Below are 6,000 nucleotides of genomic sequence, written 5' to 3'. Positions count from 1 at the left end.
ATGCTTATGTATTGTTTGTGTAAGTGTGTTCCATGCAAATACATTTGGATATACTTTTATACTAAAGAAATATTCATTGTTTATCTGAAATTCAAACAAAACACAATAATTTTTTTAGTATAATTTTTAAAGTCCTTATATATAATACTTGGGATATACTTTAGATAAGAAATATCCTTGTTTATTAAAACCCACTGACCAAGACCATTTTACTTTGGCAGTCCTTGTTCCATTTTTCTGACATGTGTTTTTAAGTGCTCTTCTTTTCAAGCCTAGAGGAAATATCTGCTCCCTGTCTGGAATCCTCCTGCTTTTCTTCCAAGCACATGAATCCCTCCCTTTGAGATTCTACTCCCCTGCACTGTGCTCTTCCCAGGGAAAGACCGGATTACTGGGTTACCAAGTCTGGCTGCTGAGTTGCCTCTGAGCTCCGTGAGGACTGAGCCAAGTTCTCTCTGATGGATCCTTCCCCTCTCCGCCCCCTGACTTTCAGTAGTGCCCCAAGCAGGTCAGAGCTCAGTCCTCAGACTGCTGGAGTGAATTATTTAATGAACGAGGCCCCTAACCCTCCACATACTCCCCAAGGGCTCAGGAGGGACTGTACAGAGAATCTTGCTGGGTTTTAGGTGGTGGACAGGGAAGGTTCTATTCTGATCGGGTCCACCTCGGGGCCTCTAGGCTCTTTTGTCCGCAAGGTTTCACACTGACCAGAAGACAGGCCTCTGGGAGTCTCCATGTTAAAGCCTGTACCTCCAGCCACACCTCTTTCCTAAGATCTCTGCCCACCCCCAGGGTGTTCCCTGGGGGCTGCAGCCACCAGCAGGGCAGCAGAAGCTAGGCTGAAACAGGAGCTGCCTACTCTAAGGCTCTCTCTTGGATATAATCAGTTACTATTCCTCTTCTTTCAGAATTTTCACTGTGTGTTAGGTGCAAACAGTGGAAACCTCACCTCTGTTGGATGCTTCTTTAAGCAGCAACTTTTCTGCCATTTTCATCCTTATTATATTCTGTGTGTGCACATGAGTATGCTTGCTTTGTGCAAGAGTGCAGACCTTATGATTTGGGCCATATAGTTCAAATTGCGTAAATCTTATGGCGCTCGAAAGCAAACCAGAATGGTTAAGAGCAACTGCTTCCGAGTACAAAGCCCGTCCCTTATCTCTACCTCAGTCGGGTTGTTTTGGGTCACCTCCTGTAGCCCTGTTTTCCGCGTGGGTTATTTTGAGGGATTACCTAGGATGATACATGGAAAGCTCTAAATACCATCTGAGAAGTCACGTTTGTCAGGGGCTCAGGACTGATTGTCCTGAGACGGCGCTGCTCAGAAATGAATCCTACCTATGGCCATGGGAAGACACCTGCATGTCATTCGCTCATCGGGGTGGGGTGGGGCTCCAGGAGATAATGTATTACATGGTTCAGGGCAGAGTAGTGGCCAGCGGTGACCCCTGCTCTCCCGAAACTGATTTCTCCATCTAGAAAATGAAAATAATAGTAGTTCTGGCCAACTTATTATTTTTACCTCTCTAAGAGCTTCAGTTTACTTCTCTGTAAGAGAGGGAACCCTACGTTGTGGGTTGGGCTGCCGGTGAGACCGGGAAAGGACAATGTGGGTGAAGCCAAATTTAAGACAGTGAGTGCCAGAAATTGTACAATCATGGTCATCAATCGCAATTCTTATTGTCGATAGCCAACACGCGGGTTGTGTGCTGGCCAACGCCGCCGGCCAGTCTGGCTGCACATTTGATTTACGCTTTCATTGACTTCTCCCAATAGCCTTTCAGGGTCCGTAGTCTCAGTAAATGACCACCTCTGTCACTAAGGAGAAGGAAAGGCATTTTTCACCTCCCACTGCCTTTGTCAAACACAAAAAGTCACTTGACTGTTTTTGGACCGCCTAGCTGCCAATCCATGCTTTTGGTGATTTCAGTTAGTTGGGAACTGGGAAGTCAATCTCAATCTCAACTCTCACCATTCATATAAACCAGTATGGCTAAATTTTCACAAAGAAATAAGGAAAGTAATGGGTCCTCATTTAAACAAATTAGGTGCATAAGCCTACTTGTTTTTCTTACAAAGTGCTGAAATGTCAATTTTTCTCTTGTAATGAATAAAGACATATCTGCAAGCAGGAAATACAGAAATGTAAATGCACCAATTATTTAAGAGCATTTTCATTGAATGTATTCTAAGATATAAAAGCCATACTTCATTTTTTATTTTTTTAAGTTTTTAGAGCAAAGTTTATTTAGGTTTATAGAAAATGAGCAGAAAAATACAGAGCGCTCATATACTACCCCAGGGTTCCCAATTCCCACCTGTTTCCTTCAAGTTATTTTTTTCGATTTACATTTTTTATTATATTATGTTGGGTCACCATACAGTACATCCCTGGTTTGATGTAAAGTTCACATTCACTCGCTATAAGAACACCTGAGTGCAATCTCAAGTAATGTAAGCCTTCCTTAATACCCACTACCAGCCTCACCATATGTTTCGATCAGTTTAGTAATTTGTTTCCACGCACTTTATTACGTTGTACCTTTATCAATTTGCTAAAAGTTTCACAAAGACAGCGCTTACTGATCTGTTGATGCTGATCCTGCAAATGCCAGGTATCTCTACTTCAAAGTCAACCAGAAAAAAGCAATGGTTCAAATGTAGTTTTGTTGTCTGCATCCTCGCGGATGAAACACACACGTGTTCGATTTTTCTTTTTATTCCTTTATAGCTACCCAACGTCCTACCAACAAAGTGCGGTGAGTACTTCTTTAAACAATATCCTGACTTGATTTAAAATTTATTTATTATCCTATAAGGAAGATTTATATTTTAAGCATAAACACTGCCTTTAGTGAATGGCAGGCGAAGTCTGCACGAAAGCATGATTTGTGTCCTTTATAGAAATACAAAGGCAGTAAAACTTCTTTCTCGTGCTATAGAATAAATGACCTTGTAGTTATATCGTTATGTTCTTCTTCAGTTGTAGTTTCGCTCTTGCCTCAAACTTCCATGCACATCAGAATCAAATGAGGGTATTTTTGAATGTGCAGGTCCTGGATTTACCTCTCATTCGGAGAGCCTGATGTAGAGGTGTGGGTTGAGGGTCAGAATCTGAATTTTTATATAAATAAAAGTGGATATGGTCTGTAGACCTCACTTTGAGCAACCATGCTGCATAGTCTAGTACTGAATCAAGTTTTTTGGGCTTATAATGTACTTAGGAAGCACAACTTTGCTAAGAATTTCCAAAGAAAGACAGAGATATGTCTATATATTTGAAGTGCTATCTATTTTTACTTATTTTTCTAATGTCTATGTTTTCTTAATGTCAAGTGAATTTAGGTTTGTAACATTTTCCCAAATGGTTCATGGCTACGCAAAGTTCACTTGTAGATGTGGGCTTTTCCATGAGTGCATTGCCGAGCACTGAACTTTCCCACACCTTGCAAAAATGGCCTCAATGTCCTTTATACTCCTTCCTCCTCCTCCAATCTGACAAGAACCAGCCCCTATTATACCTTTCTAGTGGTAGATTTCCATGTGGCTCTCTGTATTGTTTCAGGGGAATGTGTTCCTGCTTTCTAGGGACTTATGGCCTGGATGGAAGAAGTGATAGGCAGTAACTCCAATCACTACATAGTCACAATTACAGCTGGTAAAGTGCCGGAGCAAGAGGCATGGCAAGAGAGATGTGACCAAGATATGGGAGAGAGCAGCCCCAAGAAAGTCATAGGTGAGCTGAGGTTTTGCTGGTGCAGTGAATTAGCCGACAGAGCAAAAGGAAGAGTGTTCTCTGCTCTTCACCGGCACCAAGGTCGGAATGGGAGGAACAGATACATCTGACTGCGCACAGAAGGCCCAGCTCCAGCCTTCAGATACTCCTCTCCGCTGCCAGCCGTATGCAAATATTCACCAAACAAAGCCCGATGGAGGCATCTCAGGCATCTTGCATCCTGCCGGACACTTCCCGGCGGTGACTTTGATATAGCTTAGCCCACATAGAATGTCATTCTCTGCTTGGGCAAATGGGTAAAGGAGCCACAGCTGGACCTTGCTCTTATTTGCCTCTAAATTCTTGTCAAATCTGGATGGAGTTAGGTGAGTGTAAATCCAGAGACGGTCCATGAGCAAATCTCTGGGGAAGCTCATCATTTGGTTACATCTTGAACTAACACATTAAATGCAATGAACAAATTTAGCTGATCTCTGCTTTGTTAGGCATCCTGTCCCTCCATACCAACCCTTAGGGATTGGCCATTTGCTTGACAACAGTGAGACTCCATGAGAGAGGAGCTCATCTAGGCCTCCCATCCACCATCTTTAACTCCACTGATGACAAATGCAGACTATATGGCAGAGAAGATGGTACCTAATGATTGGGATGAAATAATCTGGTGTTGTGACAGATGTGGAATAAAACTTACCTTGAAAAATAAAAACTACAGTAATCAAAGTATTCCTTATCCATGAGTCAATCACACTACATGCACAAAAGCCAATGTTGAACTCAGTCAAGGCTACTTGGGTGACTCACTAGAAAACCCTATTTTGGTGGTTTATGGGAAGTAAGTTAGCATGGACCGCTTTCCTTTCAAAAACCCACGAAGGAGAGGGTTGGTGGCGAGGCAGTGACTATGACAGAGAGGCGGAGCAGGATAGAAGCCTGAAAGCACGACAGCGAGGCGGAGTCTGCATGTCCTTGACCGACTTGTTCAATATCTGTGCCCTCGGTGTCTCGTCTTATAAGTGGGGATGATCTGCAGGTTAAAGATGAACTGAGAGTAGTGCACATAAAATAGTTAAGCTGGTAGTCATCAGCCACAGTGAAAAATGTAATAATTCTTTAGTAAATGTAGAAGTAGTCCAGGGCACTTTCCGGAAAGTGCCATTAGAGCCAACACACAATCTCCTTAGGTTTCTTTCAGCAACTGGAGTGGCCTACCCAGTAGTATATGGCTGGTTTGATGATGTCTTGTTTCGTTTTTATACTCAAGCTCTTCAGTAGTTTTCTCCCATCTAAAGCAATAATGTATACAATGTGCAAATGTATACAATAAGTTCTCTCAGAGGTTTGGGGCAATGGCTGAGTTCTAGATGGAGGGGACCAGCTCCTTGAAAGGGACCAGTCTTTGGTGGAAATATCTTGAGATCTCTTTGTGACTTTTCCTCGGTTGACGTCATTCTGGAGTCCATCAACTGTCTTGAGACATCAAGAGATGAACCAGAAGAACAGACCTATTTCCATTTCCTTGGAACACAAGCAAGTGGAAACTATTCTTTTCAGGTGATTTACCATCATTCCCTGAAAAGCTGACATAATCTACAACTATGTGGTTGATGGAATTTTGAAAGCAAGTTGGTCCCAATAAATTTGTGCAAAAGAGTCTGCTCTCAAACTGTGTGAACACACACAACCACAACATTTAATCTCTCAGCGGCTTCTGTTGGGTTTTATGCCTGAGTATTGTTGGGACCTTGGAGCTTAGAGTTCTGTTAGATGTAGACTCTGACATTGACCGGCTTATGACTAAGACAGATACATGGAACCAGACAATGGGAATTATGTGTGTGTCGTATTTTAAAGCTTAAATGTCCGAGTTTTGAATGAAGGACTCCTTCCAGGCATGTCTCTCAGCATGTTCTTGAGTGTGGGAGCAGGGAGTTGATGATGGTATGTCAGAAATGATGGATGTTCACGGTGCAGATATTTCAAGGTTTTGTGACCTGTGTTGAAAAAAGAATGTTCTAGCTGCTGTTTCTATTTCAAGTTGCTTCTTCGCCTCAGGCATGCAATGTTCACCTGCCCTCTTACTGGGCCATCACAACATGAAGCAGGGCAGCTGGAGGAAGTCCATTGTGATCCCATTCAAGGTGTTGAGACAAATGGGGTAGTCTCTGGCATCAAGTCCCCTCACTGGCCAGTTGGTTTTGCTAGAGAGAATCTAATCTCTGAACCTGACTGCTGCTCCTGGCAGGACTCAACATTTACAAGTAAGA

General features: G+C 42.8%; 1 protein-coding gene across 1 annotated transcript in view; it reads left to right on the top strand.

The window, feature by feature from the left end:
* DMBT1 (deleted in malignant brain tumors 1) overlaps window positions 1-6,000 on the top strand; it is a 96,118-nt gene that overhangs the window by 7,989 nt on the left and 82,129 nt on the right. The window lies entirely within an intron of this gene.

This window comes from Ursus maritimus, unplaced genomic scaffold (assembly GCF_017311325.1).
Source record: "Ursus maritimus isolate PB19 unplaced genomic scaffold, ASM1731132v1 scaffold_7, whole genome shotgun sequence".
NCBI lineage: Eukaryota > Metazoa > Chordata > Mammalia > Carnivora > Ursidae > Ursus > Ursus maritimus.
The sequence above is the reverse complement of the archived record's forward strand: the minus strand, read 5'-3'. Positions and strand labels throughout refer to the sequence as shown.